A 25113-nucleotide genomic window follows, 5' to 3' on the forward strand; every position below is an offset into this window, starting at 1 on the left:
ATTATATAGCTTTCAGGGCCAGCCCCGTGGCCGAGTGGTTAAGTTCTCATGCTCCACTGCAGTGGCCCAGGGTTCGGATCCTGGGCGCGGACATGGCACTGCTCATCAGGTCACATTGAGGCACACGTCCCATGTGCCATACATAGAAGGACCCACAACTAAGATATACAACTATGTATGGCGGCGGGGGTGGGGGGCGGTTTGGGGAGATAAAGCAGAAGAAAAAAAAGATTGGCAACAGTTGTTAAAAAAAGTTACATAGCTTCAGAAGTACATTGTAATATATTTCAAATTCTGTGTAGATTACATCATGTTCACCACCCAAAATCTAATTATAGTCCATCACCACACATGTGAGCCTAATCACCCCTTTTGCCCTCCCCCCTCCCCTCTTCCTCTGTGGTAAGCACCACTCCTGGGCTGGTTACTTTTAAAAACTGCAGATGTGAGAGAAACTCTGAAAAGTAGAAGTTACCTTTTGTTAAGAGACATTTACGTTTGTAAAGGAACTCATCATCTGTGAAGGTGTCTCCTTCTCTGTATCAGGAAGAAGAGGGGATGACCTTATCTCTAGAAACTCTTATCAATGCGGAAGGCAAGGACTTAAATCTGCATAATAACCTTACTCTTGTTTACTGTACTTTTCTGGTAATCTCCCATAACTGATTCCACCCACCCTCAACATCCTCTTTTGTCTTTAGCTGAGGATGGTATTGAAGGTGAGAGCTTCTGCCATTTTGGTGGGTTACTTAGTTTTTCTGGGTCTCTCCCATGTATACATGTTATAAAGCTTTGTGTAATTTCCTCCTGTTATTCTGTCTAATGTCAATTTAATTCATAGCCCAGGCAGAAGGACCTAGAGTGGGCTGAGGAAATGTCTTCCTCCTCTACACTCTTGATTTCTCAGAAATTGGGTTGCAAGTCAAATGACATTACAGGTTGATCTACGTGTCCAGCTATATCACAAAGACACAGAGAAACCACTTAAGTTTTCTTCAAGATGATTTTTCTGGGGCATATTTGCCTTGTCAGTTTCTAACATCCCAATATCTTTGAGGATTTTGAGAGGAACAGGGGAGTCTTTGGGATTGGAAAAGGACAAGTGAACTTTGAACCACCCTCCAGAGCCTGGCCCTGCAGGGATTTTCAAGACAAAGATGGTCTGAGTTTCCCCAAAGAAGTGAAAAGAGGTTGACCCACCCCTTTCAGCTACATTTTTCTTTTCAATTTAGAAGTTTTTCCAATTTAAGGATCCATCCTGGGGCTGGCCCCATGGCTGAGTGGTTAAGTTCGCGTGCTCCACTGCAGGCAGCCCAGTGTTTCGTTGGTTCGAATCCTGGGCGCAGACATGGCACTGCTCATCAAACCACGCTGAAGCAGCGTCCCACATGCCACAACTAGAAGGACCCACAATGAAGAATATACAACTACGTACTGGGGGGCTTTGGGGAGAAAAAGAAAAAAAATCTAAAAAAACAAAGAAGAAAGGATCCATCCTCTGACCATTGGTGAGTAGGATCTTAATAGTGACGCAAACCAATAAGCATTTATGGCTTAACTATGGACGTAAGAGGCGCATGCAAAAGAGAGTGCAAAAGAAGCAGCCTTCATAAGATCTGGTAAGTTCACCCACAAAGAGAGTCCAAGAAAGCAAAGGCTTCAGTTGCGTAGGCAGTAGTGCACTAACAAATGAGGAAGGTTGAGACGACAGAAGCCCAAGATGAACTGGGACCCCTCGTGAGTAAAGGGGTCACAAAGCCAAGCTCTCAAGACATGAAACAAGGCAAAAGAAAAGAAAATCTCATCTTACATGCACATTAACAGTTTTAGCTACGCTTTGGTCTCTTGCAGCCACACTAATACCTAGGGAGAGGTGCCACAGGGTTGGGGATTGTGCTTTACAGAGTACCTCATCATTGCATGGACATTTTCTTGAGGTTGGTGGGAGACCTGTCATCATCTACCTCATTCTGTGACCAACTTAGCCTGTGACAGGAGACTTCTTGAGGTGCGAGTGCCGTAATGGCTCTTAACTGCTTAACACTTGCCCACCAATATTGTGGCCTTGTTTGACCTCCAAGATGTCCCTTAGCAACAGCTTCCACCTTTTGCACATAGTCTATAGGCGGGCCCTATGGCAAAGTCTACTTGGGCTACCCAGACAACAGGCTTAGGGAGATGCCTGCTTCTTGCCCTACATTTTTCCATTTTATGACAAATGACACAGAAAAACAGAGATAAGGAAAAACAGCAACTGTCTTTGGGAGGAGAAGATGAATAAATCAATTAGTACTCAGTAGCTCATACTAGGTACTCATAGCTAAAAGTCTCCCAATTCCAGAGAATGCAGCCTAAGGGGCTACAGGTGGAGATCAAATTAGGATTTCCCATTGTTTCAGAATTTAGATTTGTTTTAGAATTTAGCTAGAATCAGATGGTGAAAATTTCAAGCGTCCCTGAAATCAAAACCCTTACAGTGAAGGCCCAGCCAAGGCTTTCTCCTAATGGCTGATGTAATTCCCCTGAGGCTGACAGAGGTTTGGTGGGACCCTTAGCCACAAATGAGAGTGCAACCTGCATTTCTGCCCATCTCGGACTGCAAAATGGAGTGCAACCCCAATTTTGTTTTATGCAGCCTTCTGCATATTGTGTTACGTAATTAAAGAAAAAATATCATTCTGTCAATGTACATCATGCCAGGAAGCACAAACTACGCTAAGTGAGCAGTTGGGTTATCTTCATCTGCACAACACTGTGAGGTGTGGGGCACCATTACAGCCACGTGACCCACGAGGAAATCATAGGATGTAGCCCCTTGTCCCAACCAGACCAGTGGTGGCACCAGGACTGGAGGAGGCCACGTCTGACAGAGACAATGCTGGCAACCACAGCCCTGACCTATTGTCCCTGGACCAACAGCGGTATCTCTGAGGAGCTTGGAACCCAGTCCATTCTAGAGCCATGGAATGAAGTGCCAAGCTTTTTGGGGTAGAGGTAGGAATAGAGAATTTTCCTAACTCGAGGAGGCTTTCAAAGCAGGAAGTGTGTGTGATAACCATGGCAGAGAAGGGAACTTCCCAGTTACCCCCAGGTATTATGAGGGCCCGTTGGGCAGAGCTCCTCAAGGGCAGGATTGCCAGGACATTCCAAATATCTCAGAGCCCTTAGACAAGCAATGCCCAAATGCAGAGGTGAGGGGATGGTGGCCTCCAACAGAAGTCAACAACCTGGGAAAGAACATACAGCCAGAGAAGAGGCAGAACCTACAGAAGATGGCCTGAGGTTCCCAGCAGCCACTTTCTCAGGTGTCCCCAAAAGCTCACCCTCCGTGGAAGCACATGGGAGAAACACACACACACTCCCTCACGGGGCGACAACAAAGGGAAAAACAACAGCTGACGCCAACAGTAGCAAAGCAGCAGACAGTGGAGACAATGGACCTGGCCAAGGCTGTTCCTCCTTTAAAGTCTGTGGTAGGCTTCGCGCGACATACAGGAGAGAACCTCACTGTCCACAGCAGGGAGTCAGCGGAAGAGCTAGAGTGGTAAATTTGAAAGGAAGGAACAACAGATGGGGAAGAACCAAAAAGTAGAAAACGGAGCTAGAAGCTCGGGATCAAGGCAGCTCTCCTGGACTCCCAAATAGAATAAAACCCATACACCGTAACTCCCCACCACATATTACAAAGTCAATTTGGTAGAGTCAGCAAAATGGCAGAGAGAAGAAAATATGAGGGATAATCGAACCAGCTTACCCTGAGGAAGCACAGCCATTTGGGGGATATCTGGGGAATTTGAAAACTTGCTTTCTGCCGCCCTGGCATACCCTTACATTCCTTACGCCGTCCACTCACCTTCTCTAGAACCACCCCCAGCGCCCTGCCCCCTGTAGCCCCCCAGAGCTCCTCTACACAGAACTTGCACTCAAATTCATGCAACAGTCCTTGACTCGGTCCCAGTGGCTCAGGAAGTCTCCTAGAGCAGGAGTAACGGACGTCTAAACAGCTGGCCCCGGAGCCGCGTCATCCACATGAGACACGCCCCACGCAGGACAGCGCCGGCGTTACTTTCCTTCCGGCCCATGCCCGGCCCCCTGCACACAACTTCCCCGCCCACTCTACCCTCCCAGCCAATGGCGGTCAGCAGACATAACAGGAAGTGACGTCCTCACCCTCCAGGTTTAGGCTGCCTGTGGAAGGTAAGGCCTCGTGTCCGTTGTTTTCTCTTCATCCAGAGATAAACTTTGAAAACGGGCTCGAGCTCTTGAAAATGAAAAGCACAATAGTAGCGTAAGAACAACAACAACAAAGATTAGCAGGATCATGCCGAGGACGTATGCTGGAGATCAGAGCAAAAATTTTAAGGGACTAGGGGCTGGCCCCGTGGCCGAGTGGTTAAGTTCGCGTGCTCCGCTGCAGGCGGCCCAGTGTTTCGTCGGTTCGAATCCTGGGCGCGGACATGGCAATGCTCGTCAGACCACGCTGAGGCAGCGTCCCACATGCCACAACTAGAGGAACCCACAATGAAGAATACACAACTATGTACCGGGGGGCTTTGGGGAGAAAAAGGAAAAAATAAAATCTTCAAAAAAAAAAAAAATTTTAAGGGACTAAAAGGGGAAGAAAGCTACTCGCAAAAGGCGGGTCTGGTAAGTCCAGGTTTGAGGAACAGGATTTCCAGGAACAAAGAGCTGTTACCACAGTCACAAGCTCACCACGGAGAAGGAATTGGGAGCAGCATCCCACAGTTTAGTGGGAAGAGGCAGGGAGGGAAGGGCCACACACCTTTGTGGCAGGAGACCCCACAGAGCATGCCAAGTCCTCCATGCCTTTGGCCTCGGCTGCTGGGCACCAAAACCAGGTAAAGGCCTTTGCTACAGGATCCAGAGAAAAACATTCTAAAACACTATTTAAATTGGGTGGGATAATATCTTTATTTTGATTAATCTCTTTAAGAAATTGACACTTAATTTAATTAATTGTTTTATTGTGGTAACATTAGTTTATAACATCATGTAAATTCCAGGTGTACATCATTATATTTTGACTTCTGTATAGACTACATCGTGTTCACCACCGAAAGCCTAGTCGCTGTCCGTTACCATACACACGTGCCCCTTTACCCTTTTCGCCCTCTCTCCATCCTCTTCCCCTCTGGTAACCAAGAGTCTGTTCTCTGTATCCATGAGTTTGTTAGTTTATCTCCCACATATGAGTGAAATCACTTCCTTTTGAATGTGGGTACATGAGAGTACTGTAACTTTGTCACCAACAAAAAATTCCAATTCTTATGATATCACGTTATGGTAGCTACAGATATGTCCACAGGATTCTTGGGCTCTTTCTCTGGAGCTGGCCAAATGTGCCAAGGCAGAAGAGCCCTGGCTGAGGAAGCTTGGGGCTAGAGAGACGTTGTCTAGAGGATCAGTGCCTGCCTTCAGCGGGGTAATCCATGAGCTCCTTCATCTGTTAACTGAAGGGTTGGTGGTTCAAGCCCAGTTGGGCATACTGGGTTTTGACCGATTCCAGGTTCTTTTCAGATATGCTTGGGCTGCACATTGTCTCTTAATTAGCTTGTCGCTGAACCTTATCTTCAATCTCCGTACTTTAAATCAGACGTGGAAAAATCCTGCTTGAACTTGCAAGGTTCATGTTAGTTACTGAAGGGTTTTGGTAGAAAGAATTTTGTTTTAGGGGTAAAAGCAAGTTTTGGAGTTCCAGAGCCTACGTTTCTTACAGACTGTGTGAATAGTCATTCTTCCCAAGGCTGGGTTTTTACAGCTGCTCGTTTCTGGAAACCTGATGTCAATACCCTTAAGTTAAATCATCGGGAACACACGTCTTATTGGACAAGTTGCATTTTTTATTCCTTGCAGCCAGAAAAAACACACCCCGTGGTCGAACCTATGAAAGGACTTGGGCTTCGGTTGGGTGATTTGGGGAGGATGGGAGGAAGCAGAGTGTGCCCCCTAGTGAATAGTGTGGTCCGCACGGGCAGTTCTATGATTGGAGTAAGGAGGTAACAGTCATTTCCTATGGAAAGAGGAGGATATTTGGGATTTTGTAGATTGCACAGTGACCTTGCCTTTGTCTGTGCCTGGACAGAAGTATGAGGTAACGTTGTTTTGTCTCATTTTTATCTGGATTTCGGAGTAATCTTGTGTGAGGCTGATGTTCTACGTCTGAGGTGATTTCCGACAGGAGAACTAAACAGTCAGGCTGTGTGTCAGAGCAGTGCAGCTGAGCAGCGGAAGCTGGTATTTTCTCTCTCACTGGAAATCCCTAAAATAGAGAAGAAGGCAGAACACTCCAGTCTCACAAGCTGTAGGGGCAAACCTGGCTGGGTAACAGTGTGACTTTGACGAAGTTTCTTGACTTGTCTGTGGCTCGATTTCTCCTTTTAACATGTGTCGGATAGGAGTTCTTCCTGCCTGGTTTGTCCCAGGTTTACAGGAGACGTGCAGGTGAAGCATGGAGCCCAGAGCCTGGCACATAGTGAGTACTCAGCACATAGTAGCTCTTACCTTCCATCCCTATCAGCATTTCTTTGATCTGCCTTGTTCTTTTGAACAGCTGCGGGCCCTTTCAGGGTGCGGATGGAGCATGACGAGTCAAGGTTCTCCAACTGAGGAACATGAAATTGGTTCCAGTGTTTATTTTTACAAACAGTGCTGCAGTGGACCTGTGTATATCTGTATTTATACATCTCCATCACCGCCTGTGTAAGTGTTTCTCTAGTATATACTCCTGGAAAGAGAATTGCTCAGTTTAGAAATATGTTTGTACATACCTAATTTTTGTTTATTCCTGCCCTGTGGCCTTGCAGCGAAGCTTTACCAATTCGTATTCTGAATCATTTAGGAGAATATTCTTGTCTCCACCCTCTTGCCAACACTGGATAGCATTTATTTTTGCCAACACCTATCACTTATTTTTGCCAACAATTAACCCCTTATTGAGAGATTTACCCAGTAAGTACACTCATTGGCATAACTTATCTGACATCCTGGAAAAGCTGAAATCAATATGATTTTTCTCTATGCTCTTCTGTTTTCTGACTGCTGTGTTCTCTCAGATGATCTGGGCCAAGAGCAGTGCAAACATATCCCTCTTACTTGTTGGATGCTACTGCCTGTGGGTTCACATGCTGTTCTGGATTTTGAGGGTGAGGGGCTGGTTCACAGGAGAGGTTTGAGGTTGGGCTTACCTAACTTCCCTTGACAGACAGGCCAGGCTCGAGCAATTGGGAACTCAGTCATTCTGAAAAGTGAGGTTTCCACGATGGGGCTTGAGAAAAATACAAATTGGTAAACAGAGACGTTTGAATTTTCGTTAGAATGAGACTTTAAAAAATAGATCTTTTCTGTATTCCCAGTCCAAATAAGTGGGGAGATTGCATTCAAAGGACTTTGTCTGGGGAACTTACTCTAGCGGCGGCTCTCTTGCTCTCCTTGAATTGGTTCGCCCATGCTGGTAACTGGCACTTGCTAGAACACCTTGTCTGGTGAGTTCAGGAGAACAAGGAGCTAAACATAATCTGCAGTAGGAAACAGAGACAGCTGATGGATTCGTAGACAATGTTACATGGAGTTAAGTGTTGTATCCTCTTTATTCTTTTAGAGGTCTGCTTGGTAACGTGAAAGAGACGTTCGTCCAGTGCCTGAAATACCCTTCACAGTGTGTTCCCATTACAAGGGCTTGGGAATAGTCACCTGAAGTGAGCACACCATTTCTACTGTGGTCTTTGATTTTTTTGCTTTATAGGGATTAGCATACATGTTTCTGAAAATTGAAAAGTCAGGAGAGTAGAGGTAAGTATCTGAATTAGTTCCTTATTGATGCATATTAACAGATTACAAAAACAGTGGTGTGAGACATCACAGATTTGTTGTCTCACAGTTCTGTGGATCAGCATTCTAGAATGATGTGGCTGCGCTCTCTGCTGACAGAATTGGTCGGTATGTCCTCCCCACCTGAGTAGGTCTGATATTGATCATGTTGTGGTTCTATGTCACCTGAGAGGCTGCCCTCATGATCCGCTGTTTATCCCTGTCCCTCTTTATTAATATGATTTCTAGCAGTCACGGCATCTTTCACCTCACCAAGGTGGCTTAGGAGAAAGCCTAGCTCTGTGGAGCCCCAGAATTGACCTCTGCCATATGTTTCTCCAAGAGGAGGCTAAAATAACAGAGGTCTTCATCAAGAAATGACCCCTATGAGGGCTGACATCCCCCAGTGATCAGAGCAGAGGAGAAAATCAAAGGACAAGGGAGACGCTAAAAGTCCAGACTGGGAAGCAGAGTCCTCTTGGCGTCCCACATCACTTAGGAACTCTTCCTGGACACGGGGACGTTTCCCATTGAAAGGTGACCTTGGACAAGGGACTTGCTGTGCTGAAAGCTGAGTCATTCTTCTTACCAATGGGAGTCTCAGAGTCTCCATCCTAGGCTTTTTAAAATTTTTAAATGATGAGGCTTTTTCCTTGTATGAGAATCTCCTTGGAATTTTTGTCTGAAATGCAGTTTCTTGGGCCTTGTCCCCATAAGTTTTGAACAAGCACCGCGTTGACTCTGACGTAGGGGTTCTTTAGCTCTGAAGCTGGTGCCCAGGGGTTAGAGCCCTGTCTGCTGCTTGATATCACGTTCAATCATCCAAAACTGTAGTGGTCAATGCAGCTTCTGTACTTTACATTATACATTCTTCTCTCTTGTACAGGGGATAGACGTGCTCAAAGCAGGCAATGAAATCATCCACTGAAGCATGTGTGGTCCACGGTGGAGCTGGTGTTTGAATCTTCCTCTGCCTTTCCTCAGGCTGTGCCTTTATTGCTTCCGCTCACAGCTGGAATAGGATTTGAGTGGAAATGTGATTGGAGTGGAAGGCATCAGGGAGGGTTAGTTATTCTTGGAAACTGTTATTTACCCATTTGATAAATATTTACTGAATGGCTTCTCTGTCAGGCCCTTGCGGAGGCACTGGGGAGATGGGGCGAACGGGTGGACAGAGTGCCCGCTCTCTGGAAGATGAGCTTCCGTCACGAGAGCCAGACATTTTACAGATAATCATATAAATAGATTTTAATTTTGGCTGTGATAAATTTTATTTAATATTTCTGTGTTCCTTGGTCCCATGGTGTCAGCCAGGTGTGAAAACCGACTGAATATTAATAATAGGACTAAAGAACTGTGGTAAAAGATTTGTCCCTGGAAAGGTTCTTCAGCCGTTTTTGTTTGAAGAGTGGAAATCCTCATGTTTGATCCATTGGCTCCTGAAATTCAGCCGTGGGTTCCTGGAGGGTGTGGCAGACACTCTGGATGGGAAGCTTGTGGCCAAGGCTTATGTGGGGGCTCTGCTGTTGTCAAGCGTTGAGGGAGTGTGGGAAAATCTCCTATTCCCTCTGGGCCTCACTTTCCCCATCGGTAAGATAAGGTTGTTAGTCAAATTCTCCAATGTCCCTTCCTGTTCAGTTTTCTCTGAGTGCGTGGGAGACTGAGATGCGTGTGGAATGTGCCCTGGGAACTGCGGGTGAGACCTGGCATTGGTCCCTTCTCTGTGTGTCTCCTGTAGGAGCCTGAGCTGAGACCACATCTTGAAAACACAGAATTGAGGGAGCAGATGGAAGAAAGAAAGTCAGCAGACTTGGAGGATGATGATAACCCAAAGAAGATTAAGGTGCTGGTGGAGGAGGTGCGTTGGCAAAGGAGGTGAGAATAAGGACAAGTTGAGTTCAGAGAAATCAAGGGACACTGAGGAATGAGTACAGCATCCTCCACTCCTCAAGGAGCAACCTAAGCTGAGCAGTGAGGACTGGGAGAGTAACTTACTCCACAGGGAACCTGTGCAACAGCCAGGGAGGCCCAAGGATGGATCAGGTTTGGTTTCTCCTGCTGGGGAGTACCAATTCCAAGAGGAGGAGGGTGGCACACCCGAGGCTCTTCGCCAGACCCCCCAGCCTTGACCTCAGTGCTGCCCTCACAGTGGACGCCCTCCAAGTAAATGTGGGCTTAGAGGGATAAACGGTGTTTGGAGAAGGGTTGGAGATGTCCATTCTTACCTTAAGCAGTTGTGCCCTCGAGTCAGGAGGGGCCAGGGTAATGGGACCCTTGCATCTGAAGCAGTGATAGTAATATTCTTTTGCATTTATAGTTGAATAAAGCTTTAGCCACAATATCTCTTAAATATTTGTTGAGTGCCTCATTTTCCTTATGCTGTGATAAGGACTGGGAGTTCGCCTATTGGTAATATTTCCCTAAGGAAATCAAAGCAGTGAGAGGAAGAACACGAACAGATGGTTTCAACAAAATGATAGGTCTCCTCAACTGGGGAGTTGCGGCAGCCCAGATGATGGGAGGGTAGGCCAAGGCCATCTCTTCCTAATGGCAGAGTGAACCATTGTCAGGAATCCCTCAGGGCAATCCGTTCTTCATCAGAGCTCACCACAGGTGAGTGTCCTCAGACATGGAGAGTGTAGGGCAGACCCCATCCTAAGCAAGGTGATTTGCTACATCTTGGGAGAAAGCAGAGCATCCCTGACAGGACATTGGGGACAGGAGTGTTGTTGAGATGACTGACGATTTGCAGCCGCTTTTGTTCAATCCGTTGCACAAATGTTGCTGAGAGCCTCCTCGAGTGCTTGACTCGGTGCTAGGGGTCATGAACGCAGAGATGAATCAAAATTATCCCAACTTCCCGGAGCTCTCGGTCTAGTACCAGGAAGTCATGAGAAGTGTAGTGGTGGTGGATTCCTTGGAGGAAGTGGCCAGTGCTACCCAGAGATGACCTCAGTGGTTTTGCTGGACCCCCTTCTGCTTTTTCCGACAGCTGGATGACCTGTCCTGACCCGCGACCCTGAACCTCAGCCAGATTGCAGCTTCTCAGAACCAATGCCTGGACTCCATGTTGGCTCCAAGCCCTCAACACTGCCAAAGTCTCCAGAGGAAACAGCTGGTGTCACAGCTACTGACTGTGTCCTGGCCAGCTGCAGAAATAAAGAGGCAAGTTAATCCGTCCTTTTCTTATTATTTCTTATTTTTCATTGTTTCTTGACGTAACTTTGGTTTTGTCACATTTTATAGATTTCAGGTATACATCATTATAACTTGACTTCTGTATATACTACATCGTGTTCACCACCAAAAGGTTTCCATTCGCTACCATACAAATGGATGGATTTTAAAGTCATTATGCTACATGAAGGAACGCAGACATGAAAGAATACAGGTATGGTTCCATTTACATAAAGTTGTTAAAGTGCCAAGCCATCTGTAAGGACAGTGGTTGCCTGGAGCTGAGGGTTGAGGGGGTGACGGACTGCAAAGGGACAAAGGAATGCTGTGAGATCATGGAAATGCCCTGCACCTCGATTGGGGCAGTAGTTTCATTAGTGTTTACGGCTGCTGAAATGCCCTGAATTGTGTACTTTAAAGTGGTGCGGTCTATTGTACCTAAGTTGTACCTCAATGGCATTCATATAGCAATGTACTGTATTTCTCCACATTAGCACTGAGTATTTAGAAAATGAAATTCAATAAAACACAATAGAGATTAACATTCACACATTCACAGTCATTAAATGCCTAAGAACACATGTAGTGAAGATCCCTGAAAACTGTTTCTGAGAGAAATTAAAGAACACTAGATAAAGAGAAAAATATATATCAATTTCATAGATTAGAAGATTCCATATTGTAAGAATGTCAAATCAAGATTGTTCCAGTTAATATTGTAGCAGGCATTGGGAGGGGATTTACCAGCTATTTCTAAAATGTATATGGAAATCAAAGTACCTGTAATAGCCAAGACAGCCTTGAAGAAGAATTAACTGGAGACACACTTACTAGATTTCAAAAGAATTAGAGGACACACTCTACTAGATTTCAAAACTCACTTTAAAGCCACAGTAATTAACACACTATAGTATCGGTGGAAGTAGACGCCACACAAATGTATCATGTGAAAGAGCGGAGTGTAAGAAATTGACTCCCACACATACAATTATTTGATTTTTTTAAATTCACCAAGACACTTCACTGGGATAATGAAAGACGTTTTTGGTAAAAAGCTCTAGAATGAATGAGTATTTAGAAATAAATTAATATTCACAACTACCTTCTACCACACACTGAGTTAATTGGAGATGTGAAAGTTAAAATTGTAAAGGTTTTGGAGGAAAAGTGGACATATTCTCATGAACAAGGAATAAGCAAAGAAATCTTAGACATAACACCAAGACACTCACCGTGGATGAAAATTTGAGGTCAAACGAAACTGGTTTCTAACGCTCACTCCTCTCCTCCCTAGACTGTGACCTTGGAGTATTTTTTAACCTTTTTGAGCTTTTTTCCTCAAAAGGAAAAGGATAAAACCTGGCTAATAAGATAGTGCATAGGATTAAATACGGTCACGTGAACAATAATAGACGCTAAGAACAAATTTGTCTCTGAGTCCTCCTTTACCCACTTTAAATGTGTAGACAGAAAGCAATTGGCAGAGAACAGACAAGATGTTCCAAAATAAGTATTTTCCCACCATTTCGAGAAAGAAGTCATGTATAGAGTACAAAGAATTAGAGGGGGGCAAGAGTCTTTTCAACAACCATCCCCAAACCCCGAAGCAAGGCTAGTTTCTCTCTAAGACCAGAGATGGAAGTCTAGACCCTATCCAACCCCCACAGTCTTCTCTGTCTGGAGCAGAATGAGGAAGTCCACTAGGTTCAGAATAACCTGGACCCTTGAGTGTTCCTCAGAGACACTCAATCAGTTCTTCAACTCCAAAGATATTGAACAAATTTTGAAACCAGGAGAGGTCAAGGAGAAACTGAAGCACATGACCAGGACTCTCACCTGAGTCAAAGCCAGGATAGTCATAAATACAATTTCCCAGATCTCTGCAACGGCACAGGGATGTTCCTTTGAAGTGACTGGCAGACCTGTGAATATCGGTCAGGAGGGATCCATATCAATTTATAGGACTCCAAATTCAAAAATATCCCTGTACCCTAACCCAGGAAAGTTCTTATTCAAAGCAATGTGGCGAAGAAAGCATAGGTGTAAATCTTTGTAATCTTTGATTAGATAATGATATCTTAGACGTGACAGCTAAAGCAAGAACAGTCAATGAATAGATAAATTGGACTTCATCAAAATTGAAATCTTTCGTGCTTCAAAGGATGCTAATAACGAAGTGAAAAGACAATGCACAGAATCAGAAAAAAACCGTTGCAAAACAGATATCTGACATGTGTCTAGTATTGACTCTTACAAGTCAATAATAAAAAGACAATCCAATTTATCAATGGGAAAAGGATTTGAATGGACATTTCTCCATAGACGATGTACAAATGGCCAAGAAGCTCATGAAAAGATGTTTATCATTGATCATGAAGAAAACAGAACTGAAATCCACAATGAGATACCACTTCACACCCACTAGTGTGGCTGTAATTAAAAGATGGGCAACCACAAGTGTGGAGGAGGATGTGGAGAAATTGAAATCCTCATGCATTGCTAGTGGAAATGTAAAAAGGCGCAAACGCTTTGGAAAACGGCATGTCAGTTCCTCAAAGTTACATACAGCGTTGACATAGATGTAGCAATTCTACTCCTGGGTACATAGCAAGAGAATTGAAAACCCACGGTCACAAACAAACTTGCACATGAATATTCACAGCAGCATTACTCATAGTAGTAAAAGTGGAAACAACCCAAATGCCCTCAGCTGAAGAATGCACAAAATGGAGTATAGTCGTAAAATGAAGTCTTATTCAAGGATAGAAAGAATAAAGTACAGATACCTGCCAAAATCTGGATGAACCTTGGCAACATTATGGCAAGTGAAGAAGCCAGACACCAAAGGCAACGTGTTTTATGATTCCATTGAGAATAGATGTCCAGAGTAGGCAAATCCATACGGGGAGAAAGTAGATTAGCAATTGCCAAGGGCTGGAAGAATGTGAGGAATAGGGAGTGACTGCCAATAGGGACGGGGTTTCTTTTTTTTATTTTATTTTATTTTATTTTTTTAAAGATTTTATTTTTTCCTTTTTCTCCCCAAAGCCCCCCGGTACATAGTTGTATATTCTTCGTTGTGGGTCCTTCTAGTTGTGGCACGTGGGACGCTGCCTGAGCGTGGTTTGATGAGCAGTGTCATGTCCGCGCCCAGGATTCGAACCAACGAAACACTGGGCCGCCTGCAGCGGAGTGCGGGAACTTAACCACTCAGCCATGGGGCCAGCCCCCGGGACAGGGTTTCTTTTGTGAGGTAAAGAAAATACTCCAGAATGAGATGGTGGTGATGGTGTCACAACCTTGTAAATAGACCACAAGTCACTGAATTGTACACAAAACGGAGAATTTTATAGCCTGAAAATTACATCATCATCATAAAGCAATGTGTCTTTGCACATTCCCACGTCCTGTATTTTCATTAGCAACGTGTCCCAAGTTAATAGTCAGTGGCCAGGATAGGATGCTGTTAGCCTGTTGTGAAATATGTCAGATGGAAATATATCGGATGGAAACATTAAAATCGGGAAGTTTTTGGTAGAAATGAGGTATAGGCAGGAAGCATGTACGTGGAAAGACCTGACTCAGAGTGAATTGGAAAATGTGGGAGGGGGTTTGGGGTGGAGGGGCACTCTACCTGACACCTGGCTCCAGCACTTAGAGCGAGGGCACTTTGGGCTAGTCTCAGACCCTCTCTGTGTCTTGGTTTCGTCATCCGCAAACCAGGGAAAGGCCACGCTCTCCTCACAGATTGATCGTGAGGATTAGAAGTAGTATGTACGTGAAATGCTCATCCCCAAAACTGTGAGGAAGGTCGATGCTATCAGTAGGTCCTCAACCTGACTGTACATCTGAGCAACTTTAACAATAGGTTCCAGGCCCCCTCAGCCCACTGAATCAGGGTCATTACAGGTGAAGACTCTGGACTTGTATTTGTACTAACTCTCCCAGGTGATGCTTTTTTTTTTTAAATTTAAATAGGTTTAATTCCCCAAACCCAGTAAAACTAAATGCAAGGTTGTTGAAGTTGTTTTTACATTTGACCATGGAGTCATCTATGAAAATCAAATGTTTCAACTCAGAACTCTGATACACAGGCATTCTAATGAAATAATGAGGAAAGTGGTAAAATGTTGATACAGGAAGGCTCCAGACATAAGAAGCAACGGTGGGCTAGAGTTGGGGCTGAGAGGATAGATGGCTTCCTGGGAGAGACAGGGATTCCTTCCATGTCGGGCCTCAGCAGCCACAGAGTGGAAGGCACTGGCAGGAGAGCTGGCACCGGAGATGGCAGAGATCTTCATCATAGAGTCCTTGGTGGCCTCAGAGCAAAGTTGCCCCTTTGGTTATCTGCAGCTACCAGATGACCAAATGGCAGGTGCACCTTGGTGACCAGAGAAGTTTCTGGAATGCAGATTTCAGTCCCCTTGGGGAATTCCCAGAGCTATTTCAAAGGAATTTGAAGAGAGTTGGGGTTCTTAAGAAATTGGTAGGAGTACAGCCAAGAACATTCATCTTTGTAATATTGTTATAAGTCTTCGGTCAAATCCATTCTTCTTGGTTTTTCAGTGATCTTCTTACCACTTGTTGTGAGCCTATGATGCTGATAGAATTAATATTCCAGGTAAGCTTAACATTTTAACAGGGTATTCCTGTGGGATGTTTTGATCCGAAGAGGTGAATTTTTAATGGCAGAAATTTAGACGCTGCAAGGGTATGCCTTGGCAGAGGACCTCTAATTTCTCGCAACAGGTATTCCATCTCTGCTTGACATATATTTCCTTTTTCTGTTAAATTAATTTTTATTGCAGTAATACTGGTTTATAACATTATATCAATGTTAGTGTACATCATTATATTTCAACTTCTGTATCGACTCCATCAGATTCACTACCAGAAGTCTGGTTGTCATCAGTCACCCAGCATATGTGCCCCTTTACCCCTTTGCCCTCTCCCCTCCCCCCTTCGCCTCTGGGAAACAGCAATTTATTCTCTGTGTTTATATGTTTATTTGTTATTGTTGTTTTATCTTCCATGTATGAGTGAAATCCTATGGCATTTGACTTTCTCCGTCAGACTTATTTCGCTTAGCATAATACTCTCAAGTTCCCTCCACGTTGTCAAAAATGGCAAGATTCCCTCTTTTTATGGCTGAGTAGTACTCCATGGTGTGTGTGTGTGTGTGTGTGTGTGTGTGTGTGTCACATCGTCTTTATCCATTCATCTGTTGATGGTCACTTAGGTTGCTTGCAAGTCTCGGCTGTTATGAATAATGCTCCCATGAAAATAGGGGTGCATAAATCTTTTGGAATCAGTGAGTTTGTGTTCTTTGGATAAATACACAGAAGTGGACTACCTGGATTATATGGTAGTTCTGTTTTTTGTTTTCTGAGAGATCTCCATGCTGTTTTCTATAGTGGCTGCCCCAGTTTACATTCCCACCAGTAACATATGAGGGTTCCCTTTTCTCTACATCCTCTCCAACACTTATTTTCTTTTTCGTGATAGCCATTCTGACAAGCATGAGGTGATATCTCATTATGGTTTGGATTTGCGTTTCCCTAGGAATTAGTGATGTAGAACGTCTTCTCAGGTGCCTATTGGCCACCTGAATACCTTGTTTGGAAAACTGTCTGTTAAGATCCTCCGCACATGTTTTAATTGGGTTTTTCCTGTTTGTTTTGTTGTTGTTGAGTTGTATAAGTTCTTTCCATACTTTGCATGTTAGCCCCTTATCTGATTTATGATTGGCAAATATCTTCTCCCAGTTGGTAATGGTCTTTTCATTGTGTTGATGGTATCCCTTGCCATGCTTAATATCCCAAGAAATAAAAGGGGAACAGTTTTGTCTTGGTGTTTTTAGACACACACATAACAAAGAACGGTGAGAATTATGCTTCGATATTTTTTGGAAACAGGTCGCTATCAGCAGAAGGGCAGACAGCTATTGGGAGTGGTGGCTGGAAGGTGGTCCCCAACAGTGGTGGCCTTTGGAAGAGACCAGGCAGCCTTGGGTATCAGCACGGCCTAGGCAACTGGAAGGAAGGGGCTCCTCAGATTCCATGACACCCCCACCTTCCAATTCTGTTATTGCAACACCAGACCGTTAACTGGCGCACTGAGTCCTCTCTCCATCACTCCTGTCTGACTCTGAGCTACAGGTGGTGCTTAGGGCTCTGAGCTCTGAGATCTTCAACCTTGTTGTGGCAGTTACAGACTCTCAAGTGTTGTGGGGTATTGATCAAGTTGTCCTCAACAGTAAGTTAAGAATTCCTGTTTGGTGTAGTCTCATTTGGTTACTTTTTCATTTGTTTCCCTAGCCTGAGGAGATATAATATTCAGCAAGGTACTGCTAAGACCAGTGCCAAAGAGTGTACTGCCTCTGCTTTCTTCTAGGAGTTTATGGTTCCAGGTCTTACATTCAAGTCTTTAATGCATTTTGAGTTCATTTCTCTGTGTGGTGTAAGATAAGGGTCTACGTTCGTTCTTTTGCATACGGCTGTACAATTTCCCCGGGACCATTTATCAAAGAGACTTTCCTTTCCTCTTTTGTATGGTCTCTGCTCTTTTGTTGAAAATTAGCTGTCCGTAGATGTGAAGGTTTATTTCTGTGCTCTCCATTCGGTTCCATTGATCTGTGTGTCTGTTTTCCTGCCACTATCATGACGTTTTGATTAATATAGCTTTGTAGTATATTTTGAAATCAGGGAATATGATCTCTCCGGCTTTGTTCTTTTGACTCAGGATGCTTTGGATCCAGGTGAATCTTAAAATGATTGACTTGGGGGTAGGAAACACTGAACCGTATCACTTTTATGCCAAAGACAAAAGCAAGACGGAGCAGAACAACAAGGATATTTTCAGTCAAGTCTCTAAAGCAGGGGAGAAACTGTTGGAGCCCTCTAGAATGGAGAGGACCTGGCCCATCTGATTTCATTTTAATTTCATCCATTTTATAGCAGAGACATGAACCCTTGGGAAGATATCCTGAGGTAAGTGAGAGTCCACCTTGAAAATGGTGGGAGCCCTAATGTCAAATTCTGGCCTTCTTTGAATAGAAGTGAAAATTAGATTTTGCACATGGATGAGACCAGTATTCTCTGAGTCTGTCACCTTACGAAATAAATCCTATTATTACTCGTTAAACTTCAACAGTGGCATTTAAGTAAGAAAATCTTAGAAATATACTAGCCATCTAACAAAACACCAGAAAGTTAGCAAGTCCAACTCCACTCGAGTTCAGTACAGTTGGGTCCACTAGATCACAGACTTTGAGATGTAAAGAAAGGAATGTCGGGTCCAACTGACACCAAAAGAGAGATCTCTTTAAAGCTTTACATGCATCTCAAACACCAAATCCTTCCGCAGTGTGGTTGGAGGATGGTGTAGGGTAGAAAGAAGATGAGCTTCAAAAGCGGTTGATGCGGTCCTCTGCCCTTTACCTTGACATAAATGCTCTGTGGTACTTGGGCAGAGGCATCGCACCCTCAAATCAAAGTACTGGAGCAGCTAAACTGAAGAGACCAATGCTACCGGGGGTCTCCCAAGTCTCATCTTCACAAGACCCAGGTGGGAACAGATGACAAGAGTGTGAAGAGGGGGTTCAGGGTACAACTTTCCCTCCCTGCCTGTCCTCCTCTTCTCAACCTCAGCTTCTCTGTCTGTGAAGCCCATTGCACATGTCCCCTGTGGGTGATCGACCATCCCTGAACCGTGACCTTGAAATTCCATGTTCTGGTAGAGGAATATAACCGCAGGTCAGTAGCATGAGGACAGCTCGAAGGGATCTGTCCAGCAATAATCCATAAAACCTGCTCCACATCCCTGTTCTGTTCCAAACATGAGTGAACTGAATGAAGACAAGAAATAGCATCAGGTTGACAAGTGTTTGCCAAAGAAATGGGTACTACATGTATTCAGGATACACTCACAAACTACTGTGATCATTTTCAGAGCTGAAAAAGAGCTCTTGTGGGACTAGAAGGCATAATATGTGGATATCCGGAAGCAACAAGTAGGAAAGATAGTGTTTATGGACATTTAAAAAACAACCACAAAAGCGGCCCACACATAGAGAAGGATTTTAGGAGGTAGAGATGTCACACTGACTTAAGTTTGAAGATAAGCCAACATGCTGCCCTAGTGAGGGGCAAGAAGTCGACACAACACAGGGGTGCAGCAAGAGGAGTATTGTGAGTCAGGACAGAGAATAACTTTTTAACGAAGTATTCATTCACTTAGTATTGCACTCTGCTTTTGTCCCTTTTAATGGATGTAGAAAAAACTGGAGAAAGCCCAGCGAATAGCAGCATGAGAGTCTAAAAGTTTGCCATCTTTCACGTCTGGGAAAACCTTAAGATCTGTTTACATTTAGAGAGAAAGTGGGGTGACTTCGTGACGGTGCTTCAGAAAACAAACTTTGTTGGGACACTGGTTTCTCTTTCTGTTTTGAGATGCACACAGGAATGGGCACTGAGAACTATGCTTAGATATTTTCTGGAAAGAGACAGGTCGGTAGTGTCACCCCGAGAGTAGACAGCTGCTTTGGGGTGATGCCCATCAGCAGTGGCCTTCAGAAAAGGCCGGGCAGCCTGGGGTAGCAGCAGGGCCCAGGCAACTGGAAGGCAGGGGCTCCTAAGATTCCATGACACCTCCACCTTCCAATTCTGTTATTGCAACGCCAGACCATTAACCGGCGCGCTGGGGCCTCTCTCCATCACTCCTGTCTGACTCTGAGCTGCAGGCGGTGCCTGTGGCTCTGAGCTCTGTCATCTTGAACCTTATTTTGGCAGTTCCGGACCCTCAGCTGTTGTGGAGTGCTGATCAAGTTGTTCTCAACCGTGAGTTAAGAAGTCTTGTTTGACGTAGTCCCATTTGTTTCTTCTTTCTTCTGTTTCCCTTGCCTGAGGAGACATGATAATCCAAAGGATACTGTGAAGACCAATGTCAAAGAGTGCACTGCCTATGTTTTCTTCTAATTTTCTGGTTTCACGTCTTACATTCCAGTCCTTAATGCATTTTGAGTTAGTTTTCTGTGTCGTGTAAGATAATGGTCTGCTTTCATTCTTTTGCATGTGGCTGTCCAATTTCCCAGTAACATTTATTGAAGAGATGTTCCTTTCCCCACTGTACGTTCTTGGCTCTTTTGTCAAAGATTAGCTGTCCATAGATGTGAGGGTTTATTTCTGTGCTCTCCATTCAGTTCCATTGATCTTTTTTTTTTTGATTTTTTTTTATTAATGTTATGGTAGATTACAACCTTGTGAGATTTCAGTTGTACATTTTTGTTAGTCATGTTGTGGGTACACCACTTCCCCCTTTGTGCCCTCCCCCCACCCCCCCTTTTCCCTGGTAACCACTGATCAGATCTCCTTATCAATATACTAACTTCCACCTATGAGTGGAGTCATATAGAGTTCGTCTTTCTCTGACTGGCTTATTTCGCTTAACATAATACCCTCGAGGTCCATCCACATTGCTGTGAATGGGCCAATTTTGTCTTTTTTTATGGCTGAGTAGTATTCCATTGTGTATATATACCACATCTTCTTTATCCAATCATCAGTTTCTGGGCATGTAGGTTGGTTCCACGTATTGGCTATTGTAAATAATGCTGCGATGAACATAGGGGTGCAACGGACTCTTGAGATTTCTGATTTCAGGTTCTTAGTATAGATACAGTAATGGGATGGCTGGGTCATAGGGTATTTCTATTTGTAACTTTTTGAGAAATCTCCATACTGTTTTCCATAGTGGCTGTACCAGTTTGCATTCCCACCAACAGTGTATGAGGGTTCCTTTTTCTCCACAACCTCTGCAACATTTGTCGCTCTTGGTTTTGGATGTTTTTGCCAATCTAACGGGTGTAAGGTGATATCTTAGTGTAGTTTTGATTTGCATTTCCCTGATGATTAGCGATGATGAACATCTTTTCATGTGTCTATTGGCCATATTTATATCTTCTTTTGAGAAATGTCTGTTCATGTCCTCTGCCCATTTTTTGATCGGGTTGTTTGTTTTTTTGTTGTTAAGCAGTGTGAGTTCTTTGTATATTATGGAGATTAACCCTTTGTCGGATAAGTGGCTTGTAAATATTTTTTCCCAATTAGTGAGCTGTTTTTTTGTTTCAATCCTGATTTCCCTTGCCTTGAAGAAGCTCTTTAGTGTGATGAAGTCCCATTTGTTTATTCTTTCTATTGTTTCCCTCAACTGAGGAGTTATAGTGTCTGAAAAGATTCTTTTGAAACTGATGTCAAAGAGTGTACTGCCTATATTCTCTTCCAAAAGACTTATTGTCTCAGGCCTAATCTTTAGGTCTTTGATCCATTTTGAGTTTATTTTGGTGTGTGGTGAAAAAGAATGGTCAATTTTCAATCTTTTGCTTGTGGCTGTCCAGTTTTCCCAGCACCATTTGTTGAAGAGACTTTCTTTTCTCCATTGTAGGCCCTCTGCTCCTTTGTCGAAGATTAGCTGTCCATAGATGTGTGGTTTTCTCTCTGGGCTTTCAATTCTGTTCCATTGATCTGTGGACCTGTTTTTGTACCAGTACCATGCTGTTTTGATCACTGTAGCTTTGTAGTATGTTTTGAAATTGGGGATTGTGATTCCACCGGCTTTGTTTTTCTTGCTCAAGATTGCTTTAGCAATTCGCGGTCTTTTGTTGCCCCATATGAATTTTAGGATTGTTCAATATCTGTGAAGAATGTTCTTGGGATTCTGATTGGGATAGCATTGAATCTGTAGATTGCTTTAGGTAGTATGGACATTTGAACTATGTTTATTCTTCCAATCCATGTGCATGGAATGTCTTTTCATCTCTTTATGTCATCGTCAATTTCTTTCAAGAAAGTCTTGTAGTTTTCATTGTATAGATCCTTCACTTCCTTGGTTAAGTTTATCCCAAGGTATTTTATACTTTTCGTTGCGATTGTGAATGGGATTGAGTTCTTGAGTTCTTTTTCTGTTAGTTCATTGTTAGTGTATAGAAATGCTACTGATTTATACACGTTAATTTTATAGCCTGCTACTTTGCTGTAGTTGATTATTTCTAATAGTCTTTCTATGGATTCTTTGGGGTTTTCTATATATAAGATCATGTCATCTGCAAACAGCAAGAGTTTTACTTCTTCGTTACCTATTTGGATTCCTTTTATTTCTTTTTCCTGCCGAATTGCTCTGGCCAGCACCTCCAGTACTATGTTGAATAGGAGTGGTGAAAGTGGGCACACTTGTCTTGTTCCTGTCCTCAGAGGGATGGCTTCCAGTTTTTGTCCATTGAGTATGATGTTGGCTGTGGGTCTGTCATATATGGCCTTTATTATGTTGAGGTAGTTTCCTTCTATACCCATTTTATTGAGGGTTTTTATGATAAATGGGTGTTGGATCTTGTCGAATGCTTTCTCTGCATCTATTGAGATGATCATGTGGTTTTTGTTTTTCATTTTGTTGATGTAGTGTATTACGTTGATTGACTTGCGGATGTTGAACCATCCCTGTGTCCCTGGTATAAATCCCACTTGATCATGGTGTATAATCTTTTTGATGTATTGCTGTATTCGGTTTGCCAAAATTTTGTTGAGGATTTTTGCATCTATGTTCATCAGTGATATCGGCCTGTAGTTCTCCTTCTTTGTGTTGTCCTTGTCAGGTTTGGCGATCAGAGTGATGTTGGCTTCATAGAATGTGTTAGGGAGTACTCCATCTTTCTCAATTTTCTGTAACAGTTTGAGAAGAATAGGTGTTAAGTCTTCTTTGAATGTTTGGTAGAATTCTCCAGAGAAGCCGTCTGGTCCTGGACTCTTATTTTTGGGGAGGTTTTTGATTACCGTTTCTATTTCCTTACTTGTGTTTGGCCTATTCAGATTCTCCATTTCTTCCTGATTCAGTTTGGGGAGATTGTAGGAGTCTAGGAATTTGTCCATTTCTTCCAGGTTGTTCAATTTGTTGGCATATAGTTTTTCATAGTATTCTCTTATGATCTCTTGTATTTCATTGGTATCTGTTGTGATTTCTCCTCTCTCATTCCTAATTTTATTTATTTGCGATTTCTCTCTTCTTTTCTTGGTGAGTCTGGCTAAGGGTTTGTCAGTTTTGTTAATTCTTTCGAAGAGCCAACTCTTTGTTTCATTGATCCTTTCTATTGTCTTTTTTGTTTCAATATCGTTTATTTCTGCTCTTATTTTTATTATTTACCTCCTTCTACTGACTCTGGGCTTTGTTTGTTCTTCTTTCTCTAGTTCTGTTAGGTGTCGTTTGCGGTTGCTTATGTGAGCTTTTTCTTGTTTAGTGAGGTGAGCCTGTATTGCGATGAATTTCCCTCTTAGGACTGCTTTTGCTGCATCCCAAATGATTTGGTATGTCGTGTTCTCATTTTCATTTGTCTCCAGATAATATTTGACTTCTTCTTTAATTTCTTCAATGATCCATTGTTTGTTCCGAAGCGTGTTGTTTAGTCTCCACATTTTTGCACCTTTCTCTGCTTTTTTCTTGTAGTTGATTTCTAGTTTCATAGCATTATGATCAGAAAAGATGCTTGATATTATTTCAACTCTCTTGTATTTATTGATGTTTGCTTTGTTTCCCAAAATATGGTCAATCCTTGAGAATGTTCCATGTGCACTTGAGAAGAATGTGTAACCTGCTGTTTTTGGATGAAGTGTTCTATATATATCTATTAAGTCCATCTGGTCTAATTTTTCAGTTAATTCTATTATTTCCTTGTTGATTTTCTGTCTGGATGTTCTGTCCATTGGTGTTAATGGTGTGTTGAGGTCCCCTACTATTATTGTATTGTTGTTGATGTCTTCTTTTAGTTCTATTAAGAGTTGCTTTACAAATTTTGGTGCTCCTGTGTTGGGTGCGTATATATTTATAAGTGTTATGTCTTCTTGGTGGAGAGTCCCTTTTATCATTATATACTGTCCCTCTTTGTCTTTCTTTATCTGTTTTGCTTTGAAATCTACCTTGTCTGATACTAGTATAGCAGCACCTGCTTTCTTTTGTTCATTATTAGCTTGGAGTATTGTTCTCCATCCCTTCACTCTGAGTCTGTGTTTGTCTTTGCGGCTGAGGTGTGTTTCCTGGAGGCAGCATATTGTTGGATCTTGTTCTTTGATCCATCCTGCCACTCTGTGTCTTTTGATTGGGGAGTTCAATCCATTTACATTTAGAGTGATTATTGAGATGTGGGGGCCTACCACTACCATTTTGTGTCTTGTTTTCCAGTTTTCTTCAATTTCCTTTGTTTCTCGTCCCATGGTTTAATCTGTTCTGGTGAAGAGCTGCTACTCTCTGTTGTTGTCCTTCTACTTTTCTCCTCTGCTCTTGGTTTTGTAGCCCCTTTCCTTTTTTGGATTTTTCAGGAATGAGCGTTTTCCTGAGGATTTCCTGAAGAGGAGGTTTTGTGGCAATGAACTCCCTTAATTTTTGTTTATCTGGGAAAGTTTTTATTTCTCCATCGTATTTGAAGGATATTTTCGCTGGGTAAAGAATTCTCGGCTGTAGATTTTTGTCCTTCAGATTTTTGAATATATCATTCCACTCTCTTCTAGCCTGTAAAGTTTCTGCTGAGAAATCTGCTGATAGCCTGATGGGGGTTCCTTTGTAGGTTAGTTTCTTTTGCCTGGCTGTCCTTAGTATTTTCTCCTTGTCGTTGACTTTTGCTAGCTTCACTACTATATGCCGTGGAGTTGGTCTTCTTGCATTGATAAAGTTTGGAGATCTATTGGCTTCTGTCACCTGAAGATCCATCTCTCTCACCAGATTTGGGAAGTTCTCAGCCATTATTTCTTTGAATAGGCTTTATGCCCCTTTCTCCTTCTCTTCTCCCTCTGGTATACCTATAATCCTTACGTTGCATCTCCTAATTGTGTCTGATAATTCTCGGAGAGTTTCTTCATTTCTTTTTAGTCTTACTGCTCTCTCCTCCTCTGCCTGCAGCAATTCTATATTGCCATCTTCCAAATTGCTAATTCTTTCCTCCATATTATCGGCCCTACTGTTCAGAGCATCTAGATTTTTCTTAATCTCCTCTATTGTGTTCTTCATTTCCAATATTTCTGTTTGGTTCTTCTTTATCGTATCAAACTCTTTTGTGACATAGCTCCTGAACTC

The 25113-nt window shown here is 43.1% G+C and overlaps 1 long non-coding RNA gene across 1 annotated transcript; it reads left to right on the forward strand.

The window, feature by feature from the left end:
* Positions 1-8725: 8725 nt before the first annotated feature.
* LOC123280659 (uncharacterized) lies at positions 8726-10986 on the forward strand. The gene is made up of 3 exons (XR_006519769.2): positions 8726-8891; positions 9566-9702; positions 10820-10986. It is a non-coding gene; the product is annotated as an uncharacterized lncRNA (long non-coding RNA).
* The last annotated feature ends 14127 nt before the right edge of the window (positions 10987-25113 follow it).

Source organism: Equus asinus, chromosome 25, assembly GCF_041296235.1.
Source record: "Equus asinus isolate D_3611 breed Donkey chromosome 25, EquAss-T2T_v2, whole genome shotgun sequence".
NCBI classification, from domain to species: domain Eukaryota; kingdom Metazoa; phylum Chordata; class Mammalia; order Perissodactyla; family Equidae; genus Equus; species Equus asinus.